At 46.3% G+C, this 22,188-nt stretch overlaps 14 non-coding genes across 14 annotated transcripts; all 14 read left to right on the forward strand.

The window, feature by feature from the left end:
* Positions 1-204: 204 nt before the first annotated feature.
* Positions 205-395, forward strand: LOC142270757 (U2 spliceosomal RNA). Its single transcript, XR_012735982.1, has one exon. It is a non-coding gene; the product is annotated as a U2 spliceosomal RNA (small nuclear RNA).
* A 1,387-nt stretch (positions 396-1,782) lies between these two features.
* Positions 1,783-1,973, forward strand: LOC142270758 (U2 spliceosomal RNA). Its single transcript, XR_012735983.1, has one exon. It is a non-coding gene; the product is annotated as a U2 spliceosomal RNA (small nuclear RNA).
* Positions 1,974-3,360: 1,387 nt separating this feature from the next.
* LOC142270759 (U2 spliceosomal RNA) lies at positions 3,361-3,551 on the forward strand. The gene has a single exon (XR_012735984.1). It is a non-coding gene; the product is annotated as a U2 spliceosomal RNA (small nuclear RNA).
* Positions 3,552-4,939: 1,388 nt separating this feature from the next.
* On the forward strand, positions 4,940-5,130 carry LOC142270760 (U2 spliceosomal RNA). Its single transcript, XR_012735985.1, has one exon. It is a non-coding gene; the product is annotated as a U2 spliceosomal RNA (small nuclear RNA).
* Positions 5,131-6,517: 1,387 nt separating this feature from the next.
* On the forward strand, positions 6,518-6,708 carry LOC142270761 (U2 spliceosomal RNA). The gene has a single exon (XR_012735986.1). It is a non-coding gene; the product is annotated as a U2 spliceosomal RNA (small nuclear RNA).
* A 1,387-nt stretch (positions 6,709-8,095) lies between these two features.
* LOC142270762 (U2 spliceosomal RNA) lies at positions 8,096-8,286 on the forward strand. The gene has a single exon (XR_012735987.1). It is a non-coding gene; the product is annotated as a U2 spliceosomal RNA (small nuclear RNA).
* Positions 8,287-9,673: 1,387 nt separating this feature from the next.
* Positions 9,674-9,864, forward strand: LOC142270763 (U2 spliceosomal RNA). Its single transcript, XR_012735988.1, has one exon. It is a non-coding gene; the product is annotated as a U2 spliceosomal RNA (small nuclear RNA).
* A 1,387-nt stretch (positions 9,865-11,251) lies between these two features.
* LOC142270764 (U2 spliceosomal RNA) lies at positions 11,252-11,442 on the forward strand. Its single transcript, XR_012735989.1, has one exon. It is a non-coding gene; the product is annotated as a U2 spliceosomal RNA (small nuclear RNA).
* Positions 11,443-12,831: 1,389 nt separating this feature from the next.
* LOC142270767 (U2 spliceosomal RNA) lies at positions 12,832-13,022 on the forward strand. Its single transcript, XR_012735991.1, has one exon. It is a non-coding gene; the product is annotated as a U2 spliceosomal RNA (small nuclear RNA).
* A 1,387-nt stretch (positions 13,023-14,409) lies between these two features.
* LOC142270768 (U2 spliceosomal RNA) lies at positions 14,410-14,600 on the forward strand. The gene has a single exon (XR_012735992.1). It is a non-coding gene; the product is annotated as a U2 spliceosomal RNA (small nuclear RNA).
* A 1,387-nt stretch (positions 14,601-15,987) lies between these two features.
* Positions 15,988-16,178, forward strand: LOC142270769 (U2 spliceosomal RNA). The gene has a single exon (XR_012735993.1). It is a non-coding gene; the product is annotated as a U2 spliceosomal RNA (small nuclear RNA).
* A 1,387-nt stretch (positions 16,179-17,565) lies between these two features.
* On the forward strand, positions 17,566-17,756 carry LOC142270770 (U2 spliceosomal RNA). Its single transcript, XR_012735994.1, has one exon. It is a non-coding gene; the product is annotated as a U2 spliceosomal RNA (small nuclear RNA).
* Positions 17,757-19,143: 1,387 nt separating this feature from the next.
* On the forward strand, positions 19,144-19,334 carry LOC142270771 (U2 spliceosomal RNA). The gene has a single exon (XR_012735995.1). It is a non-coding gene; the product is annotated as a U2 spliceosomal RNA (small nuclear RNA).
* A 1,387-nt stretch (positions 19,335-20,721) lies between these two features.
* Positions 20,722-20,912, forward strand: LOC142270772 (U2 spliceosomal RNA). Its single transcript, XR_012735996.1, has one exon. It is a non-coding gene; the product is annotated as a U2 spliceosomal RNA (small nuclear RNA).
* Positions 20,913-22,188: the final 1,276 nt, after the last annotated feature.

The raw sequence follows: 22,188 nt of genomic DNA on the forward strand, positions 1-22,188 counted from the left end.
GTTATTCAGATTCATTGCAGTGGGCGGCGGCTGCAAAACGCACCATTCTTCTTGTTTTGGCTCTGCAAAGCAGCCTTTTCAAGGGTTGGCTTGGGTGACAAAATGTCTTGTGTAGGCGTGGGTTTGTCTCCCTCTCGCTCTCTCTCCCTAAGATGTGTCCGGCATAGGCCAGGGTGCCACTCGAGGCCCAAACCAATTCTGGTTATCGCTTCTCGGCCTTTTGGCTAAGATCAAGTGTAGTATCTGTTCTTATCAGTTTAATATCTGATACGTCCCCTATCTGGGGACCATATATTAAATGGATTTTTAGAACAGGGAGATGGAAAAAGAGCTTGCTCTGTCCACTCCACGCATTGACCTGGTATTGCAGTACCTCCAGGAACGGTGCACCCCTTCTTAACCCAGTTTCCAAAAGCAGAACTCAATTCACCTGATTCATATTAGCCCGATTTAATGAATTGGAAGAAAGCATACGTCTTCATATGCACCTCAATTTGGCCCATTCACTTTTCACACTTCCTCCTTTTGTTTTTTATCTTTCACACTTTTGACTTTCTTTATTCATCCAAATAGCAAACTCATCACCACTCAACCTGACCAACTCGGCTATGTCCCCGTGCTGCAGTTCTCTGTCTTATCTAGATCATTTGCAATTGAATGGAATAGATCCCTTTTGGACAAAGTGGATTCACCTGCTGCTGCAGTGACCACAGGTGTGATAACATCTAGAATTGGCATCTGGTGCGATCTCTCCGCTTCCACTCCAAAGAAAGTTACCTGTTTATTCCTATCATGCATTGGTTTTTGGGGTTTTCTTTGAGTAATGATGATCTCTTTAGTAGTCTGTTGGCGCCCTCTCCTGGAGGAATAGTTTGCTTGCTCTTGGACATTCTAAAAGAGAGGTCATGATAGACATTGAGCTTCTGAGCTCAATTGGGGACAGTCATGGGTGATGAATGTTTGCAACCTACTGCGAAGCCTCATACCGCAATATAAGGAACGTCAAATACTAAGAAAGGGCGGCCTATGAAAGAATTACTACTTTCAATAAGTACACTTAAACGGCTAATTGGGAATAGAAAAACTGTAAAAAGCCCTCTGAGAAAGCCCCCCTCTAACCTTTGATAGTAAGCTTTTCTGTAGTCTGCCTGTTGATGTATTTTCCGTTTGAACTGTGCACAACATGAAGAGACGGAACACTGGCGGCTTGTCACAATGCCCCCCGATGACATCACAATAGCGCTGCTGCCTAGAAAACAAGCTGCGCAGAAGAAGTTGTTCTTTGGGTGGGAGGGTGGGCTAGTGGAAGGAGGGGGCAATCTCTTTTTTTCCCGGGTGGTAGGGGGATGACAGGAGAAGGGAAGCGGGTGGTGAGAAAGGTACAGAGGGCAGGGTTTGGGGGCTGGGAAGGAAAGGGAAAAGATTAGGGTTTGGGGATGATGAAAGGGCTTTCTACGGGTAAGGATGGCAAAGGGTGGCAGTGACGGAAAGTCAGGCAACCTGTCCTGTCCGTCTTTTTGTATCGTGAATTGGAAAGACTGCAAGGGGGAGGGGAGTTGCTTGCGCCCTAAAGGAGGAGTTATTCAGATTCATTGCAGTGGGCGGCGGCTGCAAAACGCACCATTCTTCTTGTTTTGGCTCTGCAAAGCAGCCTTTTCAAGGGTTGGCTTGGGTGACAAAATGTCTTGTGTAGGCGTGGGTTTGTCTCCCTCTCGCTCTCTCTCCCTAAGATGTGTCCGGCATAGGCCAGGGTGCCACTCGAGGCCCAAACCAATTCTGGTTATCGCTTCTCGGCCTTTTGGCTAAGATCAAGTGTAGTATCTGTTCTTATCAGTTTAATATCTGATACGTCCCCTATCTGGGGACCATATATTAAATGGATTTTTAGAACAGGGAGATGGAAAAAGAGCTTGCTCTGTCCACTCCACGCATTGACCTGGTATTGCAGTACCTCCAGGAACGGTGCACCCCTTCTTAACCCAGTTTCCAAAAGCAGAACTCAATTCACCTGATTCATATTAGCCCGATTTAATGAATTGGAAGAAAGCATACGTCTTCATATGCACCTCAATTTGGCCCATTCACTTTTCACACTTCCTCCTTTTGTTTTTTATCTTTCACACTTTTGACTTTCTTTATTCATCCAAATAGCAAACTCATCACCACTCAACCTGACCAACTCGGCTATGTCCCCGTGCTGCAGTTCTCTGTCTTATCTAGATCATTTGCAATTGAATGGAATAGATCCCTTTTGGACAAAGTGGATTCACCTGCTGCTGCAGTGACCACAGGTGTGATAACATCTAGAATTGGCATCTGGTGCGATCTCTCCGCTTCCACTCCAAAGAAAGTTACCTGTTTATTCCTATCATGCATTGGTTTTTGGGGTTTTCTTTGAGTAATGATGATCTCTTTAGTAGTCTGTTGGCGCCCTCTCCTGGAGGAATAGTTTGCTTGCTCTTGGACATTCTAAAAGAGAGGTCATGATAGACATTGAGCTTCTGAGCTCAATTGGGGACAGTCATGGGTGATGAATGTTTGCAACCTACTGCGAAGCCTCATACCGCAATATAAGGAACGTCAAATACTAAGAAAGGGCGGCCTATGAAAGAATTACTACTTTCAATAAGTACACTTAAACGGCTAATTGGGAATAGAAAAACTGTAAAAAGCCCTCTGAGAAAGCCCCCCTCTAACCTTTGATAGTAAGCTTTTCTGTAGTCTGCCTGTTGATGTATTTTCCGTTTGAACTGTGCACAACATGAAGAGACGGAACACTGGCGGCTTGTCACAATGCCCCCCGATGACATCACAATAGCGCTGCTGCCTAGAAAACAAGCTGCGCAGAAGAAGTTGTTCTTTGGGTGGGAGGGTGGGCTAGTGGAAGGAGGGGGCAATCTCTTTTTTTCCCGGGTGGTAGGGGGATGACAGGAGAAGGGAAGCGGGTGGTGAGAAAGGTACAGAGGGCAGGGTTTGGGGGCTGGGAAGGAAAGGGAAAAGATTAGGGTTTGGGGATGATGAAAGGGCTTTCTACGGGTAAGGATGGCAAAGGGTGGCAGTGACGGAAAGTCAGGCAACCTGTCCTGTCCGTCTTTTTGTATCGTGAATTGGAAAGACTGCAAGGGGGAGGGGAGTTGCTTGCGCCCTAAAGGAGGAGTTATTCAGATTCATTGCAGTGGGCGGCGGCTGCAAAACGCACCATTCTTCTTGTTTTGGCTCTGCAAAGCAGCCTTTTCAAGGGTTGGCTTGGGTGACAAAATGTCTTGTGTAGGCGTGGGTTTGTCTCCCTCTCGCTCTCTCTCCCTAAGATGTGTCCGGCATAGGCCAGGGTGCCACTCGAGGCCCAAACCAATTCTGGTTATCGCTTCTCGGCCTTTTGGCTAAGATCAAGTGTAGTATCTGTTCTTATCAGTTTAATATCTGATACGTCCCCTATCTGGGGACCATATATTAAATGGATTTTTAGAACAGGGAGATGGAAAAAGAGCTTGCTCTGTCCACTCCACGCATTGACCTGGTATTGCAGTACCTCCAGGAACGGTGCACCCCTTCTTAACCCAGTTTCCAAAAGCAGAACTCAATTCACCTGATTCATATTAGCCCGATTTAATGAATTGGAAGAAAGCATACGTCTTCATATGCACCTCAATTTGGCCCATTCACTTTTCACACTTCCTCCTTTTGTTTTTTATCTTTCACACTTTTGACTTTCTTTATTCATCCAAATAGCAAACTCATCACCACTCAACCTGACCAACTCGGCTATGTCCCCGTGCTGCAGTTCTCTGTCTTATCTAGATCATTTGCAATTGAATGGAATAGATCCCTTTTGGACAAAGTGGATTCACCTGCTGCTGCAGTGACCACAGGTGTGATAACATCTAGAATTGGCATCTGGTGCGATCTCTCCGCTTCCACTCCAAAGAAAGTTACCTGTTTATTCCTATCATGCATTGGTTTTTGGGGTTTTCTTTGAGTAATGATGATCTCTTTAGTAGTCTGTTGGCGCCCTCTCCTGGAGGAATAGTTTGCTTGCTCTTGGACATTCTAAAAGAGAGGTCATGATAGACATTGAGCTTTCTGAGCTCAATTGGGGACAGTCATGGGTGATGAATGTTTGCAACCTACTGCGAAGCCTCATACCGCAATATAAGGAACGTCAAATACTAAGAAAGGGCGGCCTATGAAAGAATTACTACTTTCAATAAGTACACTTAAACGGCTAATTGGGAATAGAAAAACTGTAAAAAGCCCTCTGAGAAAGCCCCCCTCTAACCTTTGATAGTAAGCTTTTCTGTAGTCTGCCTGTTGATGTATTTTCCGTTTGAACTGTGCACAACATGAAGAGACGGAACACTGGCGGCTTGTCACAATGCCCCCCGATGACATCACAATAGCGCTGCTGCCTAGAAAACAAGCTGCGCAGAAGAAGTTGTTCTTTGGGTGGGAGGGTGGGCTAGTGGAAGGAGGGGGCAATCTCTTTTTTTCCCGGGTGGTAGGGGGATGACAGGAGAAGGGAAGCGGGTGGTGAGAAAGGTACAGAGGGCAGGGTTTGGGGGCTGGGAAGGAAAGGGAAAAGATTAGGGTTTGGGGATGATGAAAGGGCTTTCTACGGGTAAGGATGGCAAAGGGTGGCAGTGACGGAAAGTCAGGCAACCTGTCCTGTCCGTCTTTTTGTATCGTGAATTGGAAAGACTGCAAGGGGGAGGGGAGTTGCTTGCGCCCTAAAGGAGGAGTTATTCAGATTCATTGCAGTGGGCGGCGGCTGCAAAACGCACCATTCTTCTTGTTTTGGCTCTGCAAAGCAGCCTTTTCAAGGGTTGGCTTGGGTGACAAAATGTCTTGTGTAGGCGTGGGTTTGTCTCCCTCTCGCTCTCTCTCCCTAAGATGTGTCCGGCATAGGCCAGGGTGCCACTCGAGGCCCAAACCAATTCTGGTTATCGCTTCTCGGCCTTTTGGCTAAGATCAAGTGTAGTATCTGTTCTTATCAGTTTAATATCTGATACGTCCCCTATCTGGGGACCATATATTAAATGGATTTTTAGAACAGGGAGATGGAAAAAGAGCTTGCTCTGTCCACTCCACGCATTGACCTGGTATTGCAGTACCTCCAGGAACGGTGCACCCCTTCTTAACCCAGTTTCCAAAAGCAGAACTCAATTCACCTGATTCATATTAGCCCGATTTAATGAATTGGAAGAAAGCATACGTCTTCATATGCACCTCAATTTGGCCCATTCACTTTTCACACTTCCTCCTTTTGTTTTTTATCTTTCACACTTTTGACTTTCTTTATTCATCCAAATAGCAAACTCATCACCACTCAACCTGACCAACTCGGCTATGTCCCCGTGCTGCAGTTCTCTGTCTTATCTAGATCATTTGCAATTGAATGGAATAGATCCCTTTTGGACAAAGTGGATTCACCTGCTGCTGCAGTGACCACAGGTGTGATAACATCTAGAATTGGCATCTGGTGCGATCTCTCCGCTTCCACTCCAAAGAAAGTTACCTGTTTATTCCTATCATGCATTGGTTTTTGGGGTTTTCTTTGAGTAATGATGATCTCTTTAGTAGTCTGTTGGCGCCCTCTCCTGGAGGAATAGTTTGCTTGCTCTTGGACATTCTAAAAGAGAGGTCATGATAGACATTGAGCTTCTGAGCTCAATTGGGGACAGTCATGGGTGATGAATGTTTGCAACCTACTGCGAAGCCTCATACCGCAATATAAGGAACGTCAAATACTAAGAAAGGGCGGCCTATGAAAGAATTACTACTTTCAATAAGTACACTTAAACGGCTAATTGGGAATAGAAAAACTGTAAAAAGCCCTCTGAGAAAGCCCCCCTCTAACCTTTGATAGTAAGCTTTTCTGTAGTCTGCCTGTTGATGTATTTTCCGTTTGAACTGTGCACAACATGAAGAGACGGAACACTGGCGGCTTGTCACAATGCCCCCCGATGACATCACAATAGCGCTGCTGCCTAGAAAACAAGCTGCGCAGAAGAAGTTGTTCTTTGGGTGGGAGGGTGGGCTAGTGGAAGGAGGGGGCAATCTCTTTTTTTCCCGGGTGGTAGGGGGATGACAGGAGAAGGGAAGCGGGTGGTGAGAAAGGTACAGAGGGCAGGGTTTGGGGGCTGGGAAGGAAAGGGAAAAGATTAGGGTTTGGGGATGATGAAAGGGCTTTCTACGGGTAAGGATGGCAAAGGGTGGCAGTGACGGAAAGTCAGGCAACCTGTCCTGTCCGTCTTTTTGTATCGTGAATTGGAAAGACTGCAAGGGGGAGGGGAGTTGCTTGCGCCCTAAAGGAGGAGTTATTCAGATTCATTGCAGTGGGCGGCGGCTGCAAAACGCACCATTCTTCTTGTTTTGGCTCTGCAAAGCAGCCTTTTCAAGGGTTGGCTTGGGTGACAAAATGTCTTGTGTAGGCGTGGGTTTGTCTCCCTCTCGCTCTCTCTCCCTAAGATGTGTCCGGCATAGGCCAGGGTGCCACTCGAGGCCCAAACCAATTCTGGTTATCGCTTCTCGGCCTTTTGGCTAAGATCAAGTGTAGTATCTGTTCTTATCAGTTTAATATCTGATACGTCCCCTATCTGGGGACCATATATTAAATGGATTTTTAGAACAGGGAGATGGAAAAAGAGCTTGCTCTGTCCACTCCACGCATTGACCTGGTATTGCAGTACCTCCAGGAACGGTGCACCCCTTCTTAACCCAGTTTCCAAAAGCAGAACTCAATTCACCTGATTCATATTAGCCCGATTTAATGAATTGGAAGAAAGCATACGTCTTCATATGCACCTCAATTTGGCCCATTCACTTTTCACACTTCCTCCTTTTGTTTTTTATCTTTCACACTTTTGACTTTCTTTATTCATCCAAATAGCAAACTCATCACCACTCAACCTGACCAACTCGGCTATGTCCCCGTGCTGCAGTTCTCTGTCTTATCTAGATCATTTGCAATTGAATGGAATAGATCCCTTTTGGACAAAGTGGATTCACCTGCTGCTGCAGTGACCACAGGTGTGATAACATCTAGAATTGGCATCTGGTGCGATCTCTCCGCTTCCACTCCAAAGAAAGTTACCTGTTTATTCCTATCATGCATTGGTTTTTGGGGTTTTCTTTGAGTAATGATGATCTCTTTAGTAGTCTGTTGGCGCCCTCTCCTGGAGGAATAGTTTGCTTGCTCTTGGACATTCTAAAAGAGAGGTCATGATAGACATTGAGCTTCTGAGCTCAATTGGGGACAGTCATGGGTGATGAATGTTTGCAACCTACTGCGAAGCCTCATACCGCAATATAAGGAACGTCAAATACTAAGAAAGGGCGGCCTATGAAAGAATTACTACTTTCAATAAGTACACTTAAACGGCTAATTGGGAATAGAAAAACTGTAAAAAGCCCTCTGAGAAAGCCCCCCTCTAACCTTTGATAGTAAGCTTTTCTGTAGTCTGCCTGTTGATGTATTTTCCGTTTGAACTGTGCACAACATGAAGAGACGGAACACTGGCGGCTTGTCACAATGCCCCCCGATGACATCACAATAGCGCTGCTGCCTAGAAAACAAGCTGCGCAGAAGAAGTTGTTCTTTGGGTGGGAGGGTGGGCTAGTGGAAGGAGGGGGCAATCTCTTTTTTTCCCGGGTGGTAGGGGGATGACAGGAGAAGGGAAGCGGGTGGTGAGAAAGGTACAGAGGGCAGGGTTTGGGGGCTGGGAAGGAAAGGGAAAAGATTAGGGTTTGGGGATGATGAAAGGGCTTTCTACGGGTAAGGATGGCAAAGGGTGGCAGTGACGGAAAGTCAGGCAACCTGTCCTGTCCGTCTTTTTGTATCGTGAATTGGAAAGACTGCAAGGGGGAGGGGAGTTGCTTGCGCCCTAAAGGAGGAGTTATTCAGATTCATTGCAGTGGGCGGCGGCTGCAAAACGCACCATTCTTCTTGTTTTGGCTCTGCAAAGCAGCCTTTTCAAGGGTTGGCTTGGGTGACAAAATGTCTTGTGTAGGCGTGGGTTTGTCTCCCTCTCGCTCTCTCTCCCTAAGATGTGTCCGGCATAGGCCAGGGTGCCACTCGAGGCCCAAACCAATTCTGGTTATCGCTTCTCGGCCTTTTGGCTAAGATCAAGTGTAGTATCTGTTCTTATCAGTTTAATATCTGATACGTCCCCTATCTGGGGACCATATATTAAATGGATTTTTAGAACAGGGAGATGGAAAAAGAGCTTGCTCTGTCCACTCCACGCATTGACCTGGTATTGCAGTACCTCCAGGAACGGTGCACCCCTTCTTAACCCAGTTTCCAAAAGCAGAACTCAATTCACCTGATTCATATTAGCCCGATTTAATGAATTGGAAGAAAGCATACGTCTTCATATGCACCTCAATTTGGCCCATTCACTTTTCACACTTCCTCCTTTTGTTTTTTATCTTTCACACTTTTGACTTTCTTTATTCATCCAAATAGCAAACTCATCACCACTCAACCTGACCAACTCGGCTATGTCCCCGTGCTGCAGTTCTCTGTCTTATCTAGATCATTTGCAATTGAATGGAATAGATCCCTTTTGGACAAAGTGGATTCACCTGCTGCTGCAGTGACCACAGGTGTGATAACATCTAGAATTGGCATCTGGTGCGATCTCTCCGCTTCCACTCCAAAGAAAGTTACCTGTTTATTCCTATCATGCATTGGTTTTTGGGGTTTTCTTTGAGTAATGATGATCTCTTTAGTAGTCTGTTGGCGCCCTCTCCTGGAGGAATAGTTTGCTTGCTCTTGGACATTCTAAAAGAGAGGTCATGATAGACATTGAGCTTCTGAGCTCAATTGGGGACAGTCATGGGTGATGAATGTTTGCAACCTACTGCGAAGCCTCATACCGCAATATAAGGAACGTCAAATACTAAGAAAGGGCGGCCTATGAAAGAATTACTACTTTCAATAAGTACACTTAAACGGCTAATTGGGAATAGAAAAACTGTAAAAAGCCCTCTGAGAAAGCCCCCCTCTAACCTTTGATAGTAAGCTTTTCTGTAGTCTGCCTGTTGATGTATTTTCCGTTTGAACTGTGCACAACATGAAGAGACGGAACACTGGCGGCTTGTCACAATGCCCCCCGATGACATCACAATAGCGCTGCTGCCTAGAAAACAAGCTGCGCAGAAGAAGTTGTTCTTTGGGTGGGAGGGTGGGCTAGTGGAAGGAGGGGGCAATCTCTTTTTTTCCCGGGTGGTAGGGGGATGACAGGAGAAGGGAAGCGGGTGGTGAGAAAGGTACAGAGGGCAGGGTTTGGGGGCTGGGAAGGAAAGGGAAAAGATTAGGGTTTGGGGATGATGAAAGGGCTTTCTACGGGTAAGGATGGCAAAGGGTGGCAGTGACGGAAAGTCAGGCAACCTGTCCTGTCCGTCTTTTTGTATCGTGAATTGGAAAGACTGCAAGGGGGAGGGGAGTTGCTTGCGCCCTAAAGGAGGAGTTATTCAGATTCATTGCAGTGGGCGGCGGCTGCAAAACGCACCATTCTTCTTGTTTTGGCTCTGCAAAGCAGCCTTTTCAAGGGTTGGCTTGGGTGACAAAATGTCTTGTGTAGGCGTGGGTTTGTCTCCCTCTCGCTCTCTCTCCCTAAGATGTGTCCGGCATAGGCCAGGGTGCCACTCGAGGCCCAAACCAATTCTGGTTATCGCTTCTCGGCCTTTTGGCTAAGATCAAGTGTAGTATCTGTTCTTATCAGTTTAATATCTGATACGTCCCCTATCTGGGGACCATATATTAAATGGATTTTTAGAACAGGGAGATGGAAAAAGAGCTTGCTCTGTCCACTCCACGCATTGACCTGGTATTGCAGTACCTCCAGGAACGGTGCACCCCTTCTTAACCCAGTTTCCAAAAGCAGAACTCAATTCACCTGATTCATATTAGCCCGATTTAATGAATTGGAAGAAAGCATACGTCTTCATATGCACCTCAATTTGGCCCATTCACTTTTCACACTTCCTCCTTTTGTTTTTTATCTTTCACACTTTTGACTTTCTTTATTCATCCAAATAGCAAACTCATCACCACTCAACCTGACCAACTCGGCTATGTCCCCGTGCTGCAGTTCTCTGTCTTATCTAGATCATTTGCAATTGAATGGAATAGATCCCTTTTGGACAAAGTGGATTCACCTGCTGCTGCAGTGACCACAGGTGTGATAACATCTAGAATTGGCATCTGGTGCGATCTCTCCGCTTCCACTCCAAAGAAAGTTACCTGTTTATTCCTATCATGCATTGGTTTTTGGGGTTTTCTTTGAGTAATGATGATCTCTTTAGTAGTCTGTTGGCGCCCTCTCCTGGAGGAATAGTTTGCTTGCTCTTGGACATTCTAAAAGAGAGGTCATGATAGACATTGAGCTTCTGAGCTCAATTGGGGACAGTCATGGGTGATGAATGTTTGCAACCTACTGCGAAGCCTCATACCGCAATATAAGGAACGTCAAATACTAAGAAAGGGCGGCCTATGAAAGAATTACTACTTTCAATAAGTACACTTAAACGGCTAATTGGGAATAGAAAAACTGTAAAAAGCCCTCTGAGAAAGCCCCCCTCTAACCTTTGATAGTAAGCTTTTCTGTAGTCTGCCTGTTGATGTATTTTCCGTTTGAACTGTGCACAACATGAAGAGACGGAACACTGGCGGCTTGTCACAATGCCCCCCGATGACATCACAATAGCGCTGCTGCCTAGAAAACAAGCTGCGCAGAAGAAGTTGTTCTTTGGGTGGGAGGGTGGGCTAGTGGAAGGAGGGGGCAATCTCTTTTTTTCCCGGGTGGTAGGGGGATGACAGGAGAAGGGAAGCGGGTGGTGAGAAAGGTACAGAGGGCAGGGTTTGGGGGCTGGGAAGGAAAGGGAAAAGATTAGGGTTTGGGGATGATGAAAGGGCTTTCTACGGGTAAGGATGGCAAAGGGTGGCAGTGACGGAAAGTCAGGCAACCTGTCCTGTCCGTCTTTTTGTATCGTGAATTGGAAAGACTGCAAGGGGGAGGGGAGTTGCTTGCGCCCTAAAGGAGGAGTTATTCAGATTCATTGCAGTGGGCGGCGGCTGCAAAACGCACCATTCTTCTTGTTTTGGCTCTGCAAAGCAGCCTTTTCAAGGGTTGGCTTGGGTGACAAAATGTCTTGTGTAGGCGTGGGTTTGTCTCCCTCTCGCTCTCTCTCCCTAAGATGTGTCCGGCATAGGCCAGGGTGCCACTCGAGGCCCAAACCAATTCTGGTTATCGCTTCTCGGCCTTTTGGCTAAGATCAAGTGTAGTATCTGTTCTTATCAGTTTAATATCTGATACGTCCCCTATCTGGGGACCATATATTAAATGGATTTTTAGAACAGGGAGATGGAAAAAGAGCTTGCTCTGTCCACTCCACGCATTGACCTGGTATTGCAGTACCTCCAGGAACGGTGCACCCCTTCTTAACCCAGTTTCCAAAAGCAGAACTCAATTCACCTGATTCATATTAGCCCGATTTAATGAATTGGAAGAAAGCATACGTCTTCATATGCACCTCAATTTGGCCCATTCACTTTTCACACTTCCTCCTTTTGTTTTTTATCTTTCACACTTTTGACTTTCTTTATTCATCCAAATAGCAAACTCATCACCACTCAACCAGACCAACTCGGCTATGTCCCCGTGCTGCAGTTCTCTGTCTTATCTAGATCATTTGCAATTGAATGGAATAGATCCCTTTTGGACAAAGTGGATTCACCTGCTGCTGCAGTGACCACAGGTGTGATAACATCTAGAATTGGCATCTGGTGCGATCTCTCCGCTTCCACTCCAAAGAAAGTTACCTGTTTATTCCTATCATGCATTGGTTTTTGGGGTTTTCTTTGAGTAATGATGATCTCTTTAGTAGTCTGTTGGCGCCCTCTCCTGGAGGAATAGTTTGCTTGCTCTTGGACATTCTAAAAGAGAGGTCATGATAGACATTGAGCTTCTGAGCTCAATTGGGGACAGTCATGGGTGATGAATGTTTGCAACCTCTACTGCGAAGCCTCATACCGCAATATAAGGAACGTCAAATACTAAGAAAGGGCGGCCTATGAAAGAATTACTACTTTCAATAAGTACACTTAAACGGCTAATTGGGAATAGAAAAACTGTAAAAAGCCCTCTGAGAAAGCCCCCCTCTAACCTTTGATAGTAAGCTTTTCTGTAGTCTGCCTGTTGATGTATTTTCCGTTTGAACTGTGCACAACATGAAGAGACGGAACACTGGCGGCTTGTCACAATGCCCCCCGATGACATCACAATAGCGCTGCTGCCTAGAAAACAAGCTGCGCAGAAGAAGTTGTTCTTTGGGTGGGAGGGTGGGCTAGTGGAAGGAGGGGGCAATCTCTTTTTTTCCCGGGTGGTAGGGGGATGACAGGAGAAGGGAAGCGGGTGGTGAGAAAGGTACAGAGGGCAGGGTTTGGGGGCTGGGAAGGAAAGGGAAAAGATTAGGGTTTGGGGATGATGAAAGGGCTTTCTACGGGTAAGGATGGCAAAGGGTGGCAGTGACGGAAAGTCAGGCAACCTGTCCTGTCCGTCTTTTTGTATCGTGAATTGGAAAGACTGCAAGGGGGAGGGGAGTTGCTTGCGCCCTAAAGGAGGAGTTATTCAGATTCATTGCAGTGGGCGGCGGCTGCAAAACGCACCATTCTTCTTGTTTTGGCTCTGCAAAGCAGCCTTTTCAAGGGTTGGCTTGGGTGACAAAATGTCTTGTGTAGGCGTGGGTTTGTCTCCCTCTCGCTCTCTCTCCCTAAGATGTGTCCGGCATAGGCCAGGGTGCCACTCGAGGCCCAAACCAATTCTGGTTATCGCTTCTCGGCCTTTTGGCTAAGATCAAGTGTAGTATCTGTTCTTATCAGTTTAATATCTGATACGTCCCCTATCTGGGGACCATATATTAAATGGATTTTTAGAACAGGGAGATGGAAAAAGAGCTTGCTCTGTCCACTCCACGCATTGACCTGGTATTGCAGTACCTCCAGGAACGGTGCACCCCTTCTTAACCCAGTTTCCAAAAGCAGAACTCAATTCACCTGATTCATATTAGCCCGATTTAATGAATTGGAAGAAAGCATACGTCTTCATATGCACCTCAATTTGGCCCATTCACTTTTCACACTTCCTCCTTTTGTTTTTTATCTTTCACACTTTTGACTTTCTTTATTCATCCAAATAGCAAACTCATCACCACTCAACCTGACCAACTCGGCTATGTCCCCGTGCTGCAGTTCTCTGTCTTATCTAGATCATTTGCAATTGAATGGAATAGATCCCTTTTGGACAAAGTGGATTCACCTGCTGCTGCAGTGACCACAGGTGTGATAACATCTAGAATTGGCATCTGGTGCGATCTCTCCGCTTCCACTCCAAAGAAAGTTACCTGTTTATTCCTATCATGCATTGGTTTTTGGGGTTTTCTTTGAGTAATGATGATCTCTTTAGTAGTCTGTTGGCGCCCTCTCCTGGAGGAATAGTTTGCTTGCTCTTGGACATTCTAAAAGAGAGGTCATGATAGACATTGAGCTTCTGAGCTCAATTGGGGAAAGTCATGGGTGATGAATGTTTGCAACCTACTGCGAAGCCTCATACCGCAATATAAGGAACGTCAAATACTAAGAAAGGGCGGCCTATGAAAGAATTACTACTTTCAATAAGTACACTTAAACGGCTAATTGGGAATAGAAAAACTGTAAAAAGCCCTCTGAGAAAGCCCCCCTCTAACCTTTGATAGTAAGCTTTTCTGTAGTCTGCCTGTTGATGTATTTTCCGTTTGAACTGTGCACAACATGAAGAGACGGAACACTGGCGGCTTGTCACAATGCCCCCCGATGACATCACAATAGCGCTGCTGCCTAGAAAACAAGCTGCGCAGAAGAAGTTGTTCTTTGGGTGGGAGGGTGGGCTAGTGGAAGGAGGGGGCAATCTCTTTTTTTCCCGGGTGGTAGGGGGATGACAGGAGAAGGGAAGCGGGTGGTGAGAAAGGTACAGAGGGCAGGGTTTGGGGGCTGGGAAGGAAAGGGAAAAGATTAGGGTTTGGGGATGATGAAAGGGCTTTCTACGGGTAAGGATGGCAAAGGGTGGCAGTGACGGAAAGTCAGGCAACCTGTCCTGTCCGTCTTTTTGTATCGTGAATTGGAAAGACTGCAAGGGGGAGGGGAGTTGCTTGCGCCCTAAAGGAGGAGTTATTCAGATTCATTGCAGTGGGCGGCGGCTGCAAAACGCACCATTCTTCTTGTTTTGGCTCTGCAAAGCAGCCTTTTCAAGGGTTGGCTTGGGTGACAAAATGTCTTGTGTAGGCGTGGGTTTGTCTCCCTCTCGCTCTCTCTCCCTAAGATGTGTCCGGCATAGGCCAGGGTGCCACTCGAGGCCCAAACCAATTCTGGTTATCGCTTCTCGGCCTTTTGGCTAAGATCAAGTGTAGTATCTGTTCTTATCAGTTTAATATCTGATACGTCCCCTATCTGGGGACCATATATTAAATGGATTTTTAGAACAGGGAGATGGAAAAAGAGCTTGCTCTGTCCACTCCACGCATTGACCTGGTATTGCAGTACCTCCAGGAACGGTGCACCCCTTCTTAACCCAGTTTCCAAAAGCAGAACTCAATTCACCTGATTCATATTAGCCCGATTTAATGAATTGGAAGAAAGCATACGTCTTCATATGCACCTCAATTTGGCCCATTCACTTTTCACACTTCCTCCTTTTGTTTTTTATCTTTCACACTTTTGACTTTCTTTATTCATCCAAATAGCAAACTCATCACCACTCAACCTGACCAACTCGGCTATGTCCCCGTGCTGCAGTTCTCTGTCTTATCTAGATCATTTGCAATTGAATGGAATAGATCCCTTTTGGACAAAGTGGATTCACCTGCTGCTGCAGTGACCACAGGTGTGATAACATCTAGAATTGGCATCTGGTGCGATCTCTCCGCTTCCACTCCAAAGAAAGTTACCTGTTTATTCCTATCATGCATTGGTTTTTGGGGTTTTCTTTGAGTAATGATGATCTCTTTAGTAGTCTGTTGGCGCCCTCTCCTGGAGGAATAGTTTGCTTGCTCTTGGACATTCTAAAAGAGAGGTCATGATAGACATTGAGCTTCTGAGCTCAATTGGGGAAAGTCATGGGTGATGAATGTTTGCAACCTACTGCGAAGCCTCATACCGCAATATAAGGAACGTCAAATACTAAGAAAGGGCGGCCTATGAAAGAATTACTACTTTCAATAAGTACACTTAAACGGCTAATTGGGAATAGAAAAACTGTAAAAAGCCCTCTGAGAAAGCCCCCCTCTAACCTTTGATAGTAAGCTTTTCTGTAGTCTGCCTGTTGATGTATTTTCCGTTTGAACTGTGCACAACATGAAGAGACGGAACACTGGCGGCTTGTCACAATGCCCCCCGATGACATCACAATAGCGCTGCTGCCTAGAAAACAAGCTGCGCAGAAGAAGTTGTTCTTTGGGTGGGAGGGTGGGCTAGTGGAAGGAGGGGGCAATCTCTTTTTTTCCCGGGTGGTAGGGGGATGACAGGAGAAGGGAAGCGGGTGGTGAGAAAGGTACAGAGGGCAGGGTTTGGGGGCTGGGAAGGAAAGGGAAAAGATTAGGGTTTGGGGATGATGAAAGGGCTTTCTACGGGTAAGGATGGCAAAGGGTGGCAGTGACGGAAAGTCAGGCAACCTGTCCTGTCCGTCTTTTTGTATCGTGAATTGGAAAGACTGCAAGGGGGAGGGGAGTTGCTTGCGCCCTAAAGGAGGAGTTATTCAGATTCATTGCAGTGGGCGGCGGCTGCAAAACGCACCATTCTTCTTGTTTTGGCTCTGCAAAGCAGCCTTTTCAAGGGTTGGCTTGGGTGACAAAATGTCTTGTGTAGGCGTGGGTTTGTCTCCCTCTCGCTCTCTCTCCCTAAGATGTGTCCGGCATAGGCCAGGGTGCCACTCGAGGCCCAAACCAATTCTGGTTATCGCTTCTCGGCCTTTTGGCTAAGATCAAGTGTAGTATCTGTTCTTATCAGTTTAATATCTGATACGTCCCCTATCTGGGGACCATATATTAAATGGATTTTTAGAACAGGGAGATGGAAAAAGAGCTTGCTCTGTCCACTCCACGCATTGACCTGGTATTGCAGTACCTCCAGGAACGGTGCACCCCTTCTTAACCCAGTTTCCAAAAGCAGAACTCAATTCACCTGATTCATATTAGCCCGATTTAATGAATTGGAAGAAAGCATACGTCTTCATATGCACCTCAATTTGGCCCATTCACTTTTCACACTTCCTCCTTTTGTTTTTTATCTTTCACACTTTTGACTTTCTTTATTCATCCAAATAGCAAACTCATCACCACTCAACCTGACCAACTCGGCTATGTCCCCGTGCTGCAGTTCTCTGTCTTATCTAGATCATTTGCAATTGAATGGAATAGATCCCTTTTGGACAAAGTGGATTCACCTGCTGCTGCAGTGACCACAGGTGTGATAACATCTAGAATTGGCATCTGGTGCGATCTCTCCGCTTCCACTCCAAAGAAAGTTACCTGTTTATTCCTATCATGCATTGGTTTTTGGGGTTTTCTTTGAGTAATGATGATCTCTTTAGTAGTCTGTTGGCGCCCTCTCCTGGAGGAATAGTTTGCTTGCTCTTGGACATTCTAAAAGAGAGGTCATGATAGACATTGAGCTTCTGAGCTCAATTGGGGAAAGTCATGGGTGATGAATGTTTGCAACCTACTGCGAAGCCTCATACCGCAATATAAGGAACGTCAAATACTAAGAAAGGGCGGCCTATGAAAGAATTACTACTTTCAATAAGTACACTTAAACGGCTAATTGGGAATAGAAAAACTGTAAAAAGCCCTCTGAGAAAGCCCCCCTCTAACCTTTGATAGTAAGCTTTTCTGTAGTCTGCCTGTTGATGTATTTTCCGTTTGAACTGTGCACAACATGAAGAGACGGAACACTGGCGGCTTGTCACAATGCCCCCCGATGACATCACAATAGCGCTGCTGCCTAGAAAACAAGCTGCGCAGAAGAAGTTGTTCTTTGGGTGGGAGGGTGGGCTAGTGGAAGGAGGGGGCAATCTCTTTTTTTCCCGGGTGGTAGGGGGATGACAGGAGAAGGGAAGCGGGTGGTGAGAAAGGTACAGAGGGCAGGGTTTGGGGGCTGGGAAGGAAAGGGAAAAGATTAGGGTTTGGGGATGATGAAAGGGCTTTCTACGGGTAAGGATGGCAAAGGGTGGCAGTGACGGAAAGTCAGGCAACCTGTCCTGTCCGTCTTTTTGTATCGTGAATTGGAAAGACTGCAAGGGGGAGGGGAGTTGCTTGCGCCCTAAAGGAGGAGTTATTCAGATTCATTGCAGTGGGCGGCGGCTGCAAAACGCACCATTCTTCTTGTTTTGGCTCTGCAAAGCAGCCTTTTCAAGGGTTGGCTTGGGTGACAAAATGTCTTGTGTAGGCGTGGGTTTGTCTCCCTCTCGCTCTCTCTCCCTAAGATGTGTCCGGCATAGGCCAGGGTGCCACTCGAGGCCCAAACCAATTCTGGTTATCGCTTCTCGGCCTTTTGGCTAAGATCAAGTGTAGTATCTGTTCTTATCAGTTTAATATCTGATACGTCCCCTATCTGGGGACCATATATTAAATGGATTTTTAGAACAGGGAGATGGAAAAAGAGCTTGCTCTGTCCACTCCACGCATTGACCTGGTATTGCAGTACCTCCAGGAACGGTGCACCCCTTCTTAACCCAGTTTCCAAAAGCAGAACTCAATTCACCTGATTCATATTAGCCCGATTTAATGAATTGGAAGAAAGCATACGTCTTCATATGCACCTCAATTTGGCCCATTCACTTTTCACACTTCCTCCTTTTGTTTTTTATCTTTCACACTTTTGACTTTCTTTATTCATCCAAATAGCAAACTCATCACCACTCAACCTGACCAACTCGGCTATGTCCCCGTGCTGCAGTTCTCTGTCTTATCTAGATCATTTGCAATTGAATGGAATAGATCCCTTTTGGACAAAGTGGATTCACCTGCTGCTGCAGTGACCACAGGTGTGATAACATCTAGAATTGGCATCTGGTGCGATCTCTCCGCTTCCACTCCAAAGAAAGTTACCTGTTTATTCCTATCATGCATTGGTTTTTGGGGTTTTCTTTGAGTAATGATGATCTCTTTAGTAGTCTGTTGGCGCCCTCTCCTGGAGGAATAGTTTGCTTGCTCTTGGACATTCTAAAAGAGAGGTCATGATAGACATTGAGCTTCTGAGCTCAATTGGGGAAAGTCATGGGTGATGAATGTTTGCAACCTACTGCGAAGCCTCATACCGCAATATAAGGAACGTCAAATACTAAGAAAGGGCGGCCTATGAAAGAATTACTACTTTCAATAAGTACACTTAAACGGCTAATTGGGAATAGAAAAACTGTAAAAAGCCCTCTGAGAAAGCCCCCCTCTAACCTTTGATAGTAAGCTTTTCTGTAGTCTGCCTGTTGATGTATTTTCCGTTTGAACTGTGCACAACATGAAGAGACGGAACACTGGCGGCTTGTCACAATGCCCCCCGATGACATCACAATAGCGCTGCTGCCTAGAAAACAAGCTGCGCAGAAGAAGTTGTTCTTTGGGTGGGAGGGTGGGCTAGTGGAAGGAGGGGGCAATCTCTTTTTTTCCCGGGTGGTAGGGGGATGACAGGAGAAGGGAAGCGGGTGGTGAGAAAGGTACAGAGGGCAGGGTTTGGGGGCTGGGAAGGAAAGGGAAAAGATTAGGGTTTGGGGATGATGAAAGGGCTTTCTACGGGTAAGGATGGCAAAGGGTGGCAGTGACGGAAAGTCAGGCAACCTGTCCTGTCCGTCTTTTTGTATCGTGAATTGGAAAGACTGCAAGGGGGAGGGGAGTTGCTTGCGCCCTAAAGGAGGAGTTATTCAGATTCATTGCAGTGGGCGGCGGCTGCAAAACGCACCATTCTTCTTGTTTTGGCTCTGCAAAGCAGCCTTTTCAAGGGTTGGCTTGGGTGACAAAATGTCTTGTGTAGGCGTGGGTTTGTCTCCCTCTCGCTCTCTCTCCCTAAGATGTGTCCGGCATAGGCCAGGGTGCCACTCGAGGCCCAAACCAATTCTGGTTATCGCTTCTCGGCCTTTTGGCTAAGATCAAGTGTAGTATCTGTTCTTATCAGTTTAATATCTGATACGTCCCCTATCTGGGGACCATATATTAAATGGATTTTTAGAACAGGGAGATGGAAAAAGAGCTTGCTCTGTCCACTCCACGCATTGACCTGGTATTGCAGTACCTCCAGGAACGGTGCACCCCTTCTTAACCCAGTTTCCAAAAGCAGAACTCAATTCACCTGATTCATATTAGCCCGATTTAATGAATTGGAAGAAAGCATACGTCTTCATATGCACCTCAATTTGGCCCATTCACTTTTCACACTTCCTCCTTTTGTTTTTTATCTTTCACACTTTTGACTTTCTTTATTCATCCAAATAGCAAACTCATCACCACTCAACCTGACCAACTCGGCTATGTCCCCGTGCTGCAGTTCTCTGTCTTATCTAGATCATTTGCAATTGAATGGAATAGATCCCTTTTGGACAAAGTGGATTCACCTGCTGCTGCAGTGACCACAGGTGTGATAACATCTAGAATTGGCATCTGGTGCGATCTCTCCGCTTCCACTCCAAAGAAAGTTACCTGTTTATTCCTATCATGCATTGGTTTTTGGGGTTTTCTTTGAGTAATGATGATCTCTTTAGTAGTCTGTTGGCGCCCTCTCCTGGAGGAATAGTTTGCTTGCTCTTGGACATTCTAAAAGAGAGGTCATGATAGACATTGAGCTTCTGAGCTCAATTGGGGAAAGTCATGGGTGATGAATGTTTGCAACCTACTGCGAAGCCTCATACCGCAATATAAGGAACGTCAAATACTAAGAAAGGGCGGCCTATGAAAGAATTACTACTTTCAATAAGTACACTTAAACGGCTAATTGGGAATAGAAAAACTGTAAAAAGCCCTCTGAGAAAGCCCCCCTCTAACCTTTGATAGTAAGCTTTTCTGTAGTCTGCCTGTTGATGTATTTTCCGTTTGAACTGTGCACAACATGAAGAGACGGAACACTGGCGGCTTGTCACAATGCCCCCCGATGACATCACAATAGCGCTGCTGCCTAGAAAACAAGCTGCGCAGAAGAAGTTGTTCTTTGGGTGGGAGGGTGGGCTAGTGGAAGGAGGGGGCAATCTCTTTTTTTCCCGGGTGGTAGGGGGATGACAGGAGAAGGGAAGCGGGTGGTGAGAAAGGTACAGAGGGCAGGGTTTGGGGGCTGGGAAGGAAAGGGAAAAGATTAGGGTTTGGGGATGATGAAAGGGCTTTCTACGGGTAAGGATGGCAAAGGGTGGCAGTGACGGAAAGTCAGGCAACCTGTCCTGTCCGTCTTTTTGTATCGTGAATTGGAAAGACTGCAAGGGGGAGGGGAGTTGCTTGCGCCCTAAAGGAGGAGTTATTCAGATTCATTGCAGTGGGCGGCGGCTGCAAAACGCACCATTCTTCTTGTTTTGGCTCTGCAAAGCAGCCTTTTCAAGGGTTGGCTTGGGTGACAAAATGTCTTGTGTAGGCGTGGGTTTGTCTCCCTCTCGCTCTCTCTCCCTAAGATGTGTCCGGCATAGGCCAGGGTGCCACTCGAGGCCCAAACCAATTCTGGTTATCGCTTCTCGGCCTTTTGGCTAAGATCAAGTGTAGTATCTGTTCTTATCAGTTTAATATCTGATACGTCCCCTATCTGGGGACCATATATTAAATGGATTTTTAGAACAGGGAGATGGAAAAAGAGCTTGCTCTGTCCACTCCACGCATTGACCTGGTATTGCAGTACCTCCAGGAACGGTGCACCCCTTCTTAACCCAGTTTCCAAAAGCAGAACTCAATTCACCTGATTCATATTAGCCCGATTTAATGAATTGGAAGAAAGCATACGTCTTCATATGCACCTCAATTTGGCCCATTCACTTTTCACACTTCCTCCTTTTGTTTTTTATCTTTCACACTTTTGACTTTCTTTATTCATCCAAATAGCAAACTCATCACCACTCAACCTGACCAACTCGGCTATGTCCCCGTGCTGCAGTTCTCTGTCTTATCTAGATCATTTGCAATTGAATGGAATAGATCCCTTTTGGACAAAGTGGATTCACCTGCTGCTGCAGTGACCACAGGTGTGATAACATCTAGAATTGGCATCTGGTGCGATCTCTCCGCTTCCACTCCAAAGAAAGTTACCTGTTTATTCCTATCATGCATTGGTTTTTGGGGTTTTCTTTGAGTAATGATGATCTCTTTAGTAGTCTGTTGGCGCCCTCTCCTGGAGGAATAGTTTGCTTGCTCTTGGACATTCTAAAAGAGAGGTCATGATAGACATTGAGCTTCTGAGCTCAATTGGGGAAAGTCATGGGTGATGAATGTTTGCAACCTACTGCGAAGCCTCATACCGCAATATAAGGAACGTCAAATACTAAGAAAGGGCGGCCTATGAAAGAATTACTACTTTCAATAAGTACACTTAAACGGCTAATTGGGAATAGAAAAACTGTAAAAAGCCCTCTGAGAAAGCCCCCCTCTAACCTTTGATAGTAAGCTTTTCTGTAGTCTGCCTGTTGATGTATTTTCCGTTTGAACTGTGCACAACATGAAGAGACGGAACACTGGCGGCTTGTCACAATGCCCCCCGATGACATCACAATAGCGCTGCTGCCTAGAAAACAAGCTGCGCAGAAGAAGTTGTTCTTTGGGTGGGAGGGTGGGCTAGTGGAAGGAGGGGGCAATCTCTTTTTTTCCCGGGTGGTAGGGGGATGACAGGAGAAGGGAAGCGGGTGGTGAGAAAGGTACAGAGGGCAGGGTTTGGGGGCTGGGAAGGAAAGGGAAAAGATTAGGGTTTGGGGATGATGAAAGGGCTTTCTACGGGTAAGGATGGCAAAGGGTGGCAGTGACGGAAAGTCAGGCAACCTGTCCTGTCCGTCTTTTTGTATCGTGAATTGGAAAGACTGCAAGGGGGAGGGGAGTTGCTTGCGCCCTAAAGGAGGAGTTATTCAGATTCATTGCAGTGGGCGGCGGCTGCAAAACGCACCATTCTTCTTGTTTTGGCTCTGCAAAGCAGCCTTTTCAAGGGTTGGCTTG

The sequence above is a fragment of the Anomaloglossus baeobatrachus genome, unplaced genomic scaffold (genome assembly GCF_048569485.1).
Source record: "Anomaloglossus baeobatrachus isolate aAnoBae1 unplaced genomic scaffold, aAnoBae1.hap1 Scaffold_3320, whole genome shotgun sequence".
NCBI classification, from domain to species: domain Eukaryota; kingdom Metazoa; phylum Chordata; class Amphibia; order Anura; family Aromobatidae; genus Anomaloglossus; species Anomaloglossus baeobatrachus.